We start from the raw sequence: 15,621 nt of genomic DNA on the forward strand, positions 1-15,621 counted from the left end.
GATTGGATCCATCTCATCATCCAATGGTCGCTTCTTCATCGTGCATCAAAATCTGAAGTCCCTGCAAAACACTACAACACCTAACTCCATCTGGTGTCGTTAATTTTGTTGTATTGTATAATCCAACGGTCGCTACAGGATCCACTTCATCTCACCGTCAGATTGATCTTTCATATCCATATCCCACGGTCGAGATTCGCCAAACATCTAACTCGATGATCCCGCTACACACCATAGCGACCGAACCCTACACCCATTAGCCAAACACACCCTTCTCCCAAAACCATCGAATCCATCTTCTTCCCCTCTTCTGCAACAGTGACGCTCCCCCCAAATCACTCCACCATCTTCTCCCACAAATCACTCCACCATCTTCTCCCCCCCAAATCATTCACCCATCACCATTCGAGCCATCATTCCCCTACTCCTCTAGCTTTCTATAACATCAATTCCTCGATCTTTTCCTCTCACAGGAACCCTAGAAGAGAAATTGATGAAATAGATGAGCTAGAAAAGCAATTAGGGCATGGGAAGAACAAGAGAAGCATCAGGAGAAGGATTGGAGGCATGGGTCGACATCCACCAGTGTCAACAGTGATTAGGTAAATTTTAGTAATTTTTTATAAGAACCCTAATTTTTCTGATTTGGGAATTTTTTGGGGAAATCAATTGTACGTCTAATTGAAGCATGGGTTAGTCTATTAGGGTTGTTATCATAGTTAGGTAGGATTTTATTTGATTTATTTTGTATTTTCACCAAACCCTAATTGGACTGATGTAGTCCTGATTTTTGGGGATTTTGTTTTTGGGTATAAATAGGTGTAAGGGTTGTGAATTAGGGGGGGATGCTCTCTGGACTAGCCAATAGAGAATTAAAACCAAATTATTATGCAATTCCAATTTCAGTCTTCTTATGCAGTTACATTTGATTGTTGTGTGTATGTTATGTTTGAATTATTTTGCATGATGAATGCTTGTGTTTGTAACATGTGTAGTATGAGCTAATTAGCAACAAGCTGAGGCTCTGATGAAGCCTTGGTGCACTGTCAAATGTTAGATTGCTAGGATAGGATGCCATATGTTTGCTTTTCTTGCGCATTGGGAAGAAAGCAGTGCTATGATTGCTTGTGATTGATTGTGCTGTCAAAAGACAGTCAATACTAGGGGTATTTCTGTTAGCAAGCTGTTTTTCTTTCCTTTCTATTGTATGCATTGGACTCAACTCAACCTAGGAATATGCTATCTGATTAGGACACCAGGTGGAATCTAAGCCTTAGCTTAGCCACAATTCCTTTTTTTTCAGTCACTCAAGTTCAGTTCTGTGTGCTTTCAGTTCAGTTTATTTTCTTGCCTTTTTTTTCTTGCATTTTGAAGCCTTTTGTGCACTGAAGTCAGTGCACAAACTCACCTCTGCCCTTGGCTTCCAAGCCTTGGTTCTTAGCTGCTTTACCTTGCTGTTTTCTTAGCTGTTTTCTTTGCTTTACCTTGCAGCCTTGGTTCATGCCATTTGCCTTCTTTGTTTCACTGCCACTATAACATTGTGAAATTGTATCTTGTTTTACATCATTTGCTAGCTTAGGAAAACTTCTTGTATGCTCCCACTCCCTGTGGACTTTCCCCTGCTTTCCTTCCATTCTATAACTTGACCTTGTATACTTGCAAGCTTCTGTGTGTCTTTGCCTGTCACACCAAGTTTTTGGCGCCGCTGCCGGGGAGTGGTGCTGCCATCTGCTGTTTCCTGAGCTGCTGCTGTTGCTGCTGCCAAGCCAAAGCTGCTGCTGCTGCTGCTGTTGTGTGCTGCCAAGCCAACTGGGCTGCCAACTGAAGCTGTCAACTGGGCTTGTGCACCCTCTGCTGGGCTCTGATCCAACTGAGCTGGGCTTGTAACCTCAATTTCTCTGGGCTTGCAACTTCGCTCCTGGGCTTGCTTCTGCTGGGCTTCGCTGCAGATTCTGCTGGCCTGTGTTGCTGAGTCACTTCAATTGCTGCTGGGCTTGGACGTGAGCTGCTTAGGACGATCTAAAGCCCAACTGGGCTGTGCAACTAAAAGGGGACTAAAAGCCTATTTTTGGGCTTCCCTCCAAAAACAAGTAAGCCTAACCCATGAGTTAACCCACTTGGGCCTCATTTAAATTCAAATTCGGGCTTGTAATAATTAATTTAATTATTTATTTGGGATTGTAATAATTTTTTATTTTCTTTTCTTTTTTTTTTTTTTATTTGGGACTGTAATTATTTTTTTTTTTTTTCTTTTATTTTTCTTTTTTCTTTTATGGGCTTGTCTTAATTATTATTATTGTTTTTATTTTCTTTTATGAGTTGTGCTAATTTATGCTAGGTTTAGTTCAAAATTTTCCAAAGCCCAATTTTAAACCAAAAACAAAATCCCTTTTACCAAACCCATTCAAAACCAAATCTTCATAACCCTTGTGGGCCAAATTGTTTCCGATTGCTCTGACTAACATGTTAGTTAAGGTACCTACTAGGACATGATTGTGACCTACAGAGACCAACAAACAGACTTGTTAGAATTAACCCAGACGAACCTATCGAAATTCTAAGTTCTGAGGGAGACAGTCCAGATCAACCAGAAACAATGGGAGAACCCCGTACCCTCAAGGATTATATGTACCCAACTAGAGCCAGTCAACCTTCTTGTATTGTGCTACCCGAGGCTAATGGCCATTATGAGCTGAAATCAAGCACAATACAGATGCTTCCTATTTTTAGAGGTGTTGAGAATGAAAACCCGTACCACCACGTGAGAGAATTCGAGGAAATTTGTGGAACTCTGCGTTTCACTCAAATGTCCGACGAAACCCTGAAGTTAAGGCTTTTTCCTTTCTCCCTGAAAGATAAGGCAAAGGCCTGGCTCTATGCTTTACAGCCTCAATCCATCATGACATGGGATGACCTCATAAAGGAGTTTTTCAAAAAGTTTTTCCCGAACCACAAGACTGCGACAATTCGTCAAAGTCTGAATAGCTTTGTGCAATTAGAAGGTGAGACCTTAGCTAGATACTGGAGAGATTCAATGAATTATTGCTCCAATGTCCCCATCATGGTTTTGAAAAATGGAGACTTGTGCAAATTTTGTATGAAGGTCTAGATGTGTCCACCCGAACAACGGTTGAGTCGATGTGTAATGGTCTATTCGTAGATAAAACTGCTGACGCGTCTTGGGACTTCTTGATTGAAGTAGCTGAAAAGACGCAACAGTGGGAATCCATCCGTGAAACCAGAAAGACTACATCCGAAGCAAAGGCTTTTAGGATTGAAGCGGATTTTGAGGGAAGAGCAAACATGGCATCAATAGTTAGGAGATTAGAAGAGTTAGAACTACATAAAAATTCAAAACCTTCCACCACTACTCTCCGAGAACATGTCGCTTCGTCTGTTTGTGCTGCTTGTAACGACCCCAACCATCAATTCCAAAATTGTCCCGATTTGCTTGCAGTCCAGGAGTCTAGGCTTGAACAGGCACATGCCATGTTTCAAAAACCAGAGCATACCCTTATTCACAGACCTACAATCCAGGATGGAGAAACCACCCTAACTTTTCATGGTCAAAAGGACCCACTCAGGAGGACCATCTCAACCCAATCAGAGCTATCAAAACAATCAGGGATATCAGAACAATCAAGGTTATCAACACCCGAGAAACCCTCAACAACAATCAAACTCTCAACAACAATCATATCCTCAACACAATACCGACAAGAGATTATCCACCCTAGAGGAAATGTTCCAGAGTTTGATGCAAAGTCAGAAAAATCTAGATCAAAAGATGGATCAAATGTGTGAGAGAGAAAAGGGTAAACTTCCGAGCCAACCCCAACAAAATCCAAAGAGGATATTTCAAACAGGCACAACATCCTGCACTGAAACCTCACCCGATCAAGTCCATGCCATTACCACCCTCCGAAGTGGTAAAGTCATCGAGAACAACGTGGGCGAACCTAATGAATCTGATACAAATTCCACGCTGTCTCCACAACCCCAGAAAACCAAAGAACCTGAGCAAGTTGGAAAATCTGACAATTCTACTGCTGTGAATGTCCCTTTGCCAACTCATTCTCCTGTTGCCCCATTTCCTCAAAGATTGATCTATCAACAGAAAAGTACCCATTAATGAGATGTTAGATCTGTTCAAGAGAGTCAACATCAACATTCCTTTTCTTGAAGCAATCAAGCAAATCCCTGCTTATGCCAAATTCCTCAAAGACTTGTGTACTCAAAAGCGCAAGCTCAATGTGCAAAAACGTGCTTTCTTAGCTGAGCAGGTGAGTTCCATCATTCTGAACAAAACTCCACCCAAGTTTAGGGATCCAGGATGTCCAACAATTTCTTGCACTATAGGAGAACACACGGTCAATAAAGCGTTATTAGACCTAGGTGCAAGTGTTAACCTACTGCCATATTCTGTTTATGAGCAGTTAGGTCTTGGGGAGTTGAAACCAACATCTATCACTCTACAACTGGCAGACCGATCTGTCAAGATTCCTCGTGGAGTGGTCGAAGACGTTTTGATCAAGGTTGACAAATTCTATTTTCCCGTAGACTTCATTGTCTTAGACACTCAACCTGTACAAAACCCAGACTGTCACATTCCTGTCATCTTAGGACGTCCTTTCTTGGCTACGTCCAACGCGATCATCAATGTCGGAATGGAGTGTTAAACTGTCTTTTGGTAACATGACGGTAGAATTGAATGTGTTCGATATTAGTCAACAACCTGTGAATCTTGATGATGATGATGTGCATGAAGTTAATATGATTGAAGGATTAATGCAAGATTCGTTGACTAACATTCTATCCGTCGACCCCTTTCAAGCATGTATGGAGAACTTTAACCCAGATTCCTATGATGATGCATACTGTAGTGACGTCCTATCTCTGCTCGAATCTGTACCTCAAATGGACGTCACTGAAAGGAAATATGAAGTGGAACCACCCTTACTCTCTGATTCCAAGCTTATTCCATCCATTGTTGAGCCACCCAAGCTTGAATTGAAAACATTGCCTAGTACGTTGAAGTACGCATTCCTAGGTTCTTCTGATACTTTACCTCATTATTTCATCATGTTTAGACACGGAACAGGAAAGTAAGCTTTTAGAAGTACTTAAGGAACACAAAGAGGCCTTAGGATGGACCATCTCAGATCTCAAAGGAATTAGTCCCACCATTTGCATGCACCACATTAACCTTGAAGAGAATGCCAAACCATCTAGGGAAATGCAAAGGAGACTTAATCCTAACATGAGAGATGTAGTCAAAGGAGAGATCCTGAAACTACTTGATGCGGGTATCATATACCCAATTCCCGATAGCAAATGGGTTAGTCCCATTCAAGTTGTGCCTAAGAAGTCAGGCATTACTGTAGTTCAGAACGACAAGAATGAATTAGTCCCTACTCGTACAACCACAGGATGGCGAGTATGCATCGACTACAGGAAGTTGAACACAGTAACAAGGAAGGATCACTTCCCGCTCCCTTTCATTGACCAAATGCTAGAACGTGTGTCTGGACACAGTCACTACTGTTTTCTAGATGGCTTTTCCGGTTATAACCAAATTCACATTGCTCCGAAGATCAGGAAAAAACTACATTCACGTGTCCATTTGGGACGTTTGCTTATAGACGTATGCCCTTCGGGTTGTGTAATGCACCTGCTACTTTTCAGCGTTGCATGATGAGCATTTTTTCTGACATGATAGATAGTTTTCTCGAGATCTTTATGGATGATTTCTCTGTTTTTGGTTCCTCGTTTGACGAATGTTTGAAGCATCTTGCCCTCGTGATATCCAGATGTAAAGAAAAGAACCTTGTTCTAAATTGGGAAAAATGCCATTTTATGGTGAATTCAGGAATAGTTCTAGGACACATCATCTCAAGAAAAAGGAATTGAAGTGGATAAAGCTAAAGTTGACCTCATTCAACATCTACCACAACCTTGCTCTGTGAAGGAGATCAGATCATTTCTAGGTCATGCTGGTTTTTACCGGCGATTCATCAAAGATTTCAGCAAAATCTCCAGACCTCTGTGCAGTCTTCTCTCCAAAGATGTTGCCTTCAATTTCGATGCTGCTTGTGTGAAGGCATGGGAGGAATTAAAAACCCTTCTCACCACCGCTCCTATAGTCCGACCACCCGATTGGAAGCTTCCGTTCGAACTTATGTGTGATGCCTCTGATTATGCTGTTGGTGCTGTTTTAGGACAGCGAGTTGATAGACTACCATATGTGATATACTATGCTAGCAAAACCCTTAATGATGCCCAACTCAATTATTCAACTACCGAGAAGGAATTGCTTGCCGTCGTTTTCGCATTAGACAAGTTTAGATCTTATCTGATAGGGTCTAAGATCATCATATACACAGACCATGCGGCTTTGAAGTATCTTCTTTCCAAGAAGGATGCTAAAGCTCGCCTTATTCGATGGATACTCTTATTACAGGAATTCGATCTCGAAATCCGTGATAAGAAAGGTTGTGAGAATGTGGTTGCTGATCATTTGTCTAGATTAACTTTAGAGTCTATTGATGAATGTGAGCTGATTAGAGAATCATTCCCAGATGAACAGCTGATGTCTATCTCAGACCTTCCTTGGTTTGCTGATATTGTTAACTACCTCGCTACAGGTAGGATGCCCTCACGTTGGTCGAGACAAGACCGCTCTAAATTCCTGGCTGAAGTCAAACATTTCCTTTGGGATGACCCATATTTGTTTAAGTACTGCCCAGACCAAATCATTAGGAGATGTGTCCCCAACACTGAACAGAAAGATGTGATATCTTTCTGTCATGACCAAGCATGTGGAGGCCATTTCAGTGCCAAGAAAACCGCTGCAAAGATCTTGCAGTGTGGATTCTATTGGCCATCATTGTTCAAGGATTGCCATGATTATTGTGTTGCTTGTGAACGCTGTCAAAAGCTAGGAAGCATTTCGAGGAGAAACATGATGCCATTGAACCCCATTTTGATTGTGGAGATTTTTGATGTTTGGGGGATAGACTTCATGGGTCCATTTCCCATGTCTGACAGCAAGTTGTACATCCTAGTCGCAGTTGATTACGTTTCTAAGTGGGTAGAAGCCATAGCAACCAGAACAAATGACCACAAGGTGGTACTTTCATTTCTAAAGGAAAACATATTTGCACGTTTTGGTACCCCTAGAGCTATCATCAGTGACGGCGGTTCACATTTTCGTAACAAGTACTTTGAGTCTTTAGTACGCAAGTATGGCATAACTCACAAGGTTTCTACTCCGTACCACCCTCAGACTAGTGGACAAGTGGAAGTGTCTAATAGGGAGATTAAGCACATTCTGGAGAAGACGGTCAACCCGTCCAGGAAAGATTGGTCATTGAGATTGAATGATGCTTTGTGGGCCTATAGAACAGCTTATAAAACACCAATTGGCATGTCCCCCTATCGTCTAGTGTATGGAAAGCCGTGCCATCTACCTGTGGAATTAGAACATCGTGCCTACTAGGCAATCAAAGAGCTGAACTTCTCTCTGGACGAAGCTGGAATTCAACGGAAACTTCAACTCAACGAGTTGGAAGAATTGAGAAATAAGGCTTATGACAGTGCCAAGCTGTACAAGCAAAAGATGAAGATATTTCATGATAAGCGTATTCTGCGCAAATCCTTCACTCCTGGTCAGAAAGTCTTGCTGTATGACTCCCGATTACATCTTTTTCCAGGAAAACTGCGTTCCAGATGGAAGGGTCCGTACCTAGTACGCACAGTTTTTCCTCATGGAGCTGTAGAGCTGGAGGATGTCTCCAACAAGAACGTTTTCAAAGTCAACGGGCAGAGATTAAAGCCATTCCTTGAGCCATTTCCACCCGACATTGAAACAACCAACCTGGAGGACCCAGTCTATGTGGACTAAACTGGTCCACTCTTTCCCTAAAAACCAAAATTTTTCGTTTTCCCATCAAAACCAAATGTTTCCCAACAAAACCAATTTTTTTTTCCAAAAAGTCCAATCCCATTAAAAACCAAAATTTTCTTGTAGATAATGTGTTAGTTAAATTTCCTTTTGTATATATTGTGCTCATCCATTGTGACTCCTAATATGATGGATTTTTGCCTTGAATAACGGAGTTTCAATCGAGCTTTCGCCGTACAATCGGGTATTCTCTCTCCTTTTACTCTACTCAGCATGTCCCTTTCCATATGTTGCATTTTAATTCTTTCCATATTTTGAAACATTGAGGACAATGTTTAGTTTAGGTTTGGGGGTATAGAGTAGATACCACGATAATATGCTATAATTGAAAACGAACTCCTTCTTCTTTTTGAAAAAAAAAAAAAAAAAATTAAAAATTAAAAAATTGAAAAATCAAAATAAAAAAGTAAAAAAATTAAAAAAATCATAAAAATGGAGCTCATTTACCTTGAAATGTTGACTCTTGTGCAAATATGTAATTATTAGGAGTCTTAGTCTAGATATTTAGGCACCCTGATTCTAGCACAATTCACATAGTGATAAGAAATTTGCACGCGCACGATCTACCAATACATGTATGGCCTCGATCTTCAAGGTGTTTGATAGGAAGTTACGATTGCCAATCACTTTAGAATACTGAACGAAACTTGACTAGCTTGTTCTTTGGTTGGTTGGGATAGAAGGTGGAGGTTACATTAAGAAAGACAACCATCGAATTTAACTGGGTGCATCAAAAAGGGCTACCTCTTGCAAAGTGTCATGTAATTTTTGTTTCCTTTTGTATTTGTATCAAAAGTGTTTCCTTGTGATGAAAAAAAAAAAAAATCAAAAAATACAAAAAAAAATCAAGTATTTATCAATTCCATCATCTCTTGTTCCAAAAATAAAAGAGAATAGTCAATGTAAATAAGAGTCATGTAAAGTCATCTTTGTTGTTTCATTGTAATAAGCAAGGAGGGTGTATGCCATTGATGTACAACGCGAGTAATTGTGAAATACCTCCAACTCATTCACAATTCTCGTAAAGTCCGGACAGCTAGCTAGATTTCGACCTTGGTTCTTAGCCTGAGAAACTATCTCTTGGTGATTAGTAGTCATAACTTCAGATCTTTCTTTACACATGTGTAGATACACTTTACACTCTTATCACATGTTTTTTTGTTATCAGTGCTAGGATTGTGCCTTTGATAGCTAGATTGACATCTCCATTTTGCTGTGAGCTTAAACTGTTTTGCACATGTCACATTTGATGGAATCTGAGCTTATATTTTGTCCTAGGTTTGTAGGTACACCTCTGGTAAACCTTCACGAGACTTCAACTCGTCCACTAGGGACACTTAGTGGTTTAAAAGGCTTAGTGCATACGCTAAATGCATTCGAGAGACCAGCGACAGTGGTATAGTTAGGATTTCCTTAGTTTTGTTTTACTTGAGGACAAGTAAAATTCAGGTTTGGGGGTATTTGATGAGTGCCAAATATTGTATATATTTATCCCTTTTTGTTGGCATTTTAACTCATCTTTTGTGCATTAATTCTACATTTTCCCATATTCTGTATTTTCATTGTTTTCAAGAATAAATATTTTTCTTACTTAATTTTGCATTTTTAGGTAATAAATAAAGTCTGGATGAATTGCGGAGCGGAATAGAGCAGAAAAGTAGTGAAAAGTCGGGAGGAATTACGCAAGGAAGCCGCAAAGAATGGAGCGCACGTCCAAAAAGCTGGAAATGGGCTCAAGAAGGAAGAATTGTTCTTAAGGAAGATATGGGCTTGGCATACCCAAGGCCCAAAACCCTTACCCAAACCCATTTTCTATATCCATACCCGCCTCCATTCTCAGCCGTTAGATTGGATCCATCTCATCATCCAATGGTCGCTTCTTCATCGTGCATCAAAATCTGAAGTCCCTGCAAAACACTACAACACCTAACTCCATCTGGTGTCGTTAATTTTGTTGTATTGTATAATCCAACGGTCGCTACAGGATCCACTTCATCTCACCATCAGATTGATCTTTCATCTCCATATCCCACGGTCGAGATTCGCCAAACATCTAACTCGATGATCCCGCTACACACCATAGCGACCGAACCCTACACCCATTAGCCAAACACACCCTTCTCCCAAAACCATCGAATCCATCTTCTTCCCCTCTTCTGCAACAGTGACGCTCCCCCCAAATCACTCCACCATCTTCTCCCCCCCAAATCATTCACCCATCACCATTCGAGCCATCATTCCCCTACTCCTCTAGCTTTCTATAACATCAATTCCTCGATCTTTTCCTCTCACAGGAACCCTAGAAGAGAAATTGATGAAATAGATGAGCTAGAAAAGCAATTAGGGCATGGGAAGAACAAGAGAAGCATCAGGAGAAGGATTGGAGGCATGGGTCGACATCCACCAGTGTCAACAGTGATTAGGTAAATTTTAGTAATTTTTTATAAGAACCCTAATTTTTCTGATTTGGGAATTTTTTGGGGAAATCAATTGTACGTCTAATTGAAGCATGGGTTAGTCTATTAGGGTTGTTATCATAGTTAGGTAGGATTTTATTTGATTTATTTTGTATTTTCACCAAACCCTAATTGGACTGATGTAGTCCTGATTTTTGGGGATTTTGTTTTTGGGTATAAATAGGTGTAAGGGTTGTGAATTAGGGGGGATGCTCTCTGGACTAGCCAGTAGAGAATTAAAACCAAATTATTATGCAATTCCAATTTCAGTCTTCTTATGCAGTTACAGTTGATTGTTGTGTGTATGTTATGTTTGAATTATTTTGCATGATGAATGCTTGTGTTTGTAACATGTGTAGTATGAGCTAATTAGCAACAAGCTAAGGCTCTGATGAAGCCTTGGTGCACTGTCAAATGGTAGATTGCTAGGATAGGATGCCATATGTTTGATTTTCTTGCGCATTGGGAAGAAAGCAGTGTTATGATTGCTTGTGATTGGTTGTGCTGTCAAAAGACAGTCAATACTAGGGGTATTTCTGTTAGCAAGCTGTTTTTCTTTCCTTTCTATTGTATGCATTGGACTCAACTCAACCTAGGAATATGCTATCTGATTAGGACACCAGGTGGAATCTAAGCCTTAGCTTAGCCAAAATTCCTTTTTTTTCAGTCACTCAAGTTCAGTTCTGTGTGCTTTCAGTTCAGTTTATTTTCTTGCCTTTTTTTTCTTGCATTTTGAAGCCTTTTGTGCACTGAAGTCAGTGCACAAACTCACCTCTGCCATTGGCTTCCAAGCCTTGGTTCTTAGCTGCTTTACCTTGCTGTTTTCTTAGCTGTTTTCTTTGCTTTACCTTGCAGCCTTGGTTCATGCCATTTGCCTTCTTTGTTTCACTGCCACTATAACATTGTGAAATTGTATCTTGTTTTACATCATTTGCTAGCTTAGGAAAACTTCTTGTATGCTCCCACTCCCTGTGGACTTTCCCCTGCTTTCCTTCCATTCTATAACTTGACCTTGTATACTTGCAAGCTTCTGTGTGTCTTTGCCTGTCACACCAAGTTTTTGGCGCCGCTGCCGGGGAGTGGTGCTGCCATCTGCTGTTTCCTGAGCTGCTGCTGCTGTTGCTGCTGCCAAGCCAAAGCCTGCTGCTGCTACTGCTGCTGTTGCTGTTGCTGTTGCCAAGCCAACTGGGCTGCCAACTGAAGCTGTCAACTGGGCTTGTGCACCCTCTGCTGCTGGGCTCTGATCCAACTGAGCTGGGCTTAGTAACCTCAATTTCTCTGGGCTTGCAACTTCTGCTCCTGGGCTTGCCTTTGCTGCTGGGCTTCGCTGCAGATTCTGCTGGGCCTGTGTTGCTGAGTCACTTCAATTGCTGCTGGGCTTGGACGTGAGCTGCTTAGGACGATCATAAAGCCCAACTGGGCTGTGCAACTAAAAGGGGACTAAAAGCCTATTTTTGGGCTTCCCTCCAAAAAACAAGTAAGCCTAACCCATGAGTTAACCCACTTGGGCCTCATTTAAATTCAAATTCGGGCTTGTAATAATTAATTTAATTATTTATTTGGGATTGTAATAATTTTTATTTATTTTCTTTTTCTTTTTCTTTTTTTTTATTTGGGACTGTAATTATTTTTTTGTTTTTTTGTTTTTTTGTTTTTATTTTTCTTTTATTTTTCATGGCCGGACATGATGCCAACTTTAAGATAGGCAATTCTCTTTTTCATAGGCTAGGAATCGTTATTCAAAAGGTGTTGGTGCCCAACTTGTTGCTAGGCTACCCACCATCTCTTGTAATATTGATTTTGATTAATAATAATAACTTTCATAAAAATAAATAAATAATAATAATAATAATAATAATAGCTAGGCTATCAACCAATTCTGTGTAAAACACTTTTGTTACTCTTAATAAATGCTATAGATGGCCTTTCTAAAAACAATAATAAAAAAAAAATTACACGATATGATCAACTGTTTAGCGGTTATTTCTGTCTAGATATTTAGCACACATCTCTATCCACCGTGTAGTGGGTCCGTCTAGCTATTTTAAAGACTTCTTTGGGATTGAGAAGCTCTAAGAGTACCGTTGGTGGGAAACTAGATAATTGCAGTATTATTAGTTTTCGATTTGGTTTGATTGACTAACGGTTGTTGAACTTTGATTGAACCTAGTTTGTTTATGCTTGAGAATCTTCTCTTCTGATATAATATTCACTCAAACTAGACCGAAATATCGACAGGATCTTTAGAACTGTTGTTACATCTAACGACGTCTTGTGATAATCCGTTATTAACAGACTCCGTTATGTGCGTGATTCATCACAAGAAATTCAAGTTGTTGTGTGCAGGTGTTTATTGAAGATCTAGGATGATTCGAAGACAAAGAAGATTTTTATTTGGGTTCATAATCTTTGATGTGCACAAAACATGATCGGCTGGTGTTTGAGCATAGCTCGGTTGAACCCACCAAGCGTTGGTATGTCAAGTTTGGTTGTCATATTTCAGTGAATCAAAACTCATTTAAAGAGTCGCTTGATTATATACTAGAGTCAACTTAGTTTAGCTTGAAAGTATTAGGATATGAGACTTACAAGTATTACGTGAAAACTTGAAGAATGTAAAGAAGTAAGGAAGTATAGTGACGGCATCATCCTTTCTCTTGAGGTTAGTAATATTTGACTTGAACTGTTTCATTCCCTTACGTATCTTTCAAGTCGTGCATATTGAAAAGATAACTGCGAAGCTGTGAATGTTTATACTCTAGTTAGACATAGTGTTAAGGAACACAATACAAATTATAATGTTTATCTTTTGAACTTCGTATTTAATACATCAACATAATCGTATGCACGCTAGATTAGTCTATTGATTGTTCTATTGGTAGTAGAAATTATGAGATAAGTAATCGTCGATTAACTCTCTACACAAGTAAAATCGCGAAACCTTACAGAGGGATTCTGTGGAGCAATCATGTGTGAAGACAACACCAGCAAGTAAACCTTGATCCAAGAGTTTAACTACTGGGATCAACCTAAATTCACAAAGATTAAGGCGTTCGATTGGATTAAACCTTGAGTGATCTACTACTTGGTAGTTCGTTGAATAGAATCTGGTAGGTGATAACTTCCATATCCAGTGATAAAAGGAGTTTTGGAGATAACACTGATCTAGATGTTATTCTACGGTTGGTGATGAATGATTCTTACAAATGATAGATAAGTATACTAATCCATCTATCGCTTGGTAACGGCGAAGGATTCATTGATCATCTCTTTCTTTTATTATTCTATTTTTATTAATCTTAAAACCAAAAACCCCCTTTATTATTTACTTTGTCTTGCTGATCAAATAACCTATCAATTACACAGCTCTCTGTGGGAACGATCTCTTACTACCGCTAGATTACCAGTTAATTGGTGGGAAATATATTTATTAATTTGTTGAGCCTACGACAGCCCAATCAGGAATCACCGGACATTGTTACAAGCATTACAAGGAGAATGCCAATGTAGCTGCGAGCTACAAATAGTACCGGGAAACTATCGAACAACAGGCTCACTATATGGAAGAAAATGATGTGACCCCTGACGTCAACCTCACAATTTCATACTTCCTGGGCAATGAGGACTTTTCCCCAACCATGGATGTGCCTGATTTTGCTTGGGCCTAAGAACTTAGTTTCTTGTTTTATGGATTGCTAGACTCTGTTTGCCTATAGATTCTTTGAAGTTTTTATGTTATCTTAGACTATCGTTTGTTTAATAGTTTGAGTAGGTTTTACTGTTGCTGAACATGTTTTTACCATCTTTATGTTATGTGTATGGATTATCTATAAGTACTTATTTTCTATTAAGTTTTATAGAATTTTACTTTTTTTTTATGATAATTTGTTGTTCAACATGTAAATTAGAATGGAAAGGACGCCATTCTAGTAGAACAAATTTCTCTAAAGAAAATGAGATTGATTGTTCATTTTTCTTAGTTTGTAACATTCTTGCCTAATGTACTTGTAGGAATGTCTCCAGGAGAAATTGAATGTTTAGTTGATAGTGCAACCACCCACACTATCCTAAGAAATAGACAATTACTTGTAGATTTTACTCCTTATAATACATCTACGACTACGAAGATTGGATCATCGCAACTAATAATTGGGCAAGGTACTGCTCAATTCTTGTTTTCAAACGACACAATGATTAAAGTCACAGAAGCTTTATATGCACCAAGAGCTCATCGCACTTTGTTAAGTTTCAAGGATATCCGTGCAAATGGTTATCACTTGGAAACTCACTGTGAAAATGGAATTGAGTACATATATGTGACCTCTAGTGAATGCGGAAGGAAGCGCATCTTAGAGAAACTAATGAGTCACTCTAGTGGATTGTATATCATCACTATTAGGATTATTGAATCCCACGTGGTTGCCAACGATGAACTGTTGGCCAGTGCCTTATATAATCTTTGGCACGATCAACTAGGGAACCGAGGTCGTGATATGATAATCCGTGTCTTGAAGAACTCACACGAACATCCTTTCTTTCGATTGAAAAAGAAAATGGGACAAAAGATTATTACTATGCAGAGTAACAATGTGCATTCTAAAGTAAATGATGCACATTTTATACCTTCTAAAGTAAGAGAAGCGCAACCTTCGTCTTCCAATGTAATTGAAGCGCACCCCCTGTCCTATTCTTATTCGTTGTCCTTATCGAAGGCACATCGCTCATTCTGCAAAGCTTGTTTTTTAGCAAAGACAGGATCGAGGCCATCCTATGCTAAAGATACCAAACAAAATACTCCATTTTTACAAATAATACAAGGTGATATTTGTGGACCTATACATCCAGAATGCAGACCATTCATGTATTTTATGGTTCTGGTTGATGCTTCGACCCGTTGGTCACACGTTGCATTGTTGTCCACAAGAAATGCTGCATTTCCAAAGCTCCTAGCACAAATTATACGATTAAGGGCTCACCACCCCGATTATCCAATCAAGTCTATCAGACTCGATAATGCTGGAGAATTCACATCTAAAGGATTTGATAATTTCTGTATGTCTAATGGAATTGTGGTAGAGCATCCCGTACCCCATGTACACACTCAAAATGGTCTCGCAAAAACCACCATCAAAAGGTTACAAATGATAGCTAGGGCATTGGTCATGCGCTCCAACCTGCCTATTACTGTCTAGGTGTATGCCA

Source organism: Papaver somniferum, unplaced genomic scaffold, assembly GCF_003573695.1.
Source record: "Papaver somniferum cultivar HN1 unplaced genomic scaffold, ASM357369v1 unplaced-scaffold_21, whole genome shotgun sequence".
In the NCBI taxonomy this organism is placed as follows: Eukaryota; Viridiplantae; Streptophyta; class Magnoliopsida; order Ranunculales; family Papaveraceae; genus Papaver; species Papaver somniferum.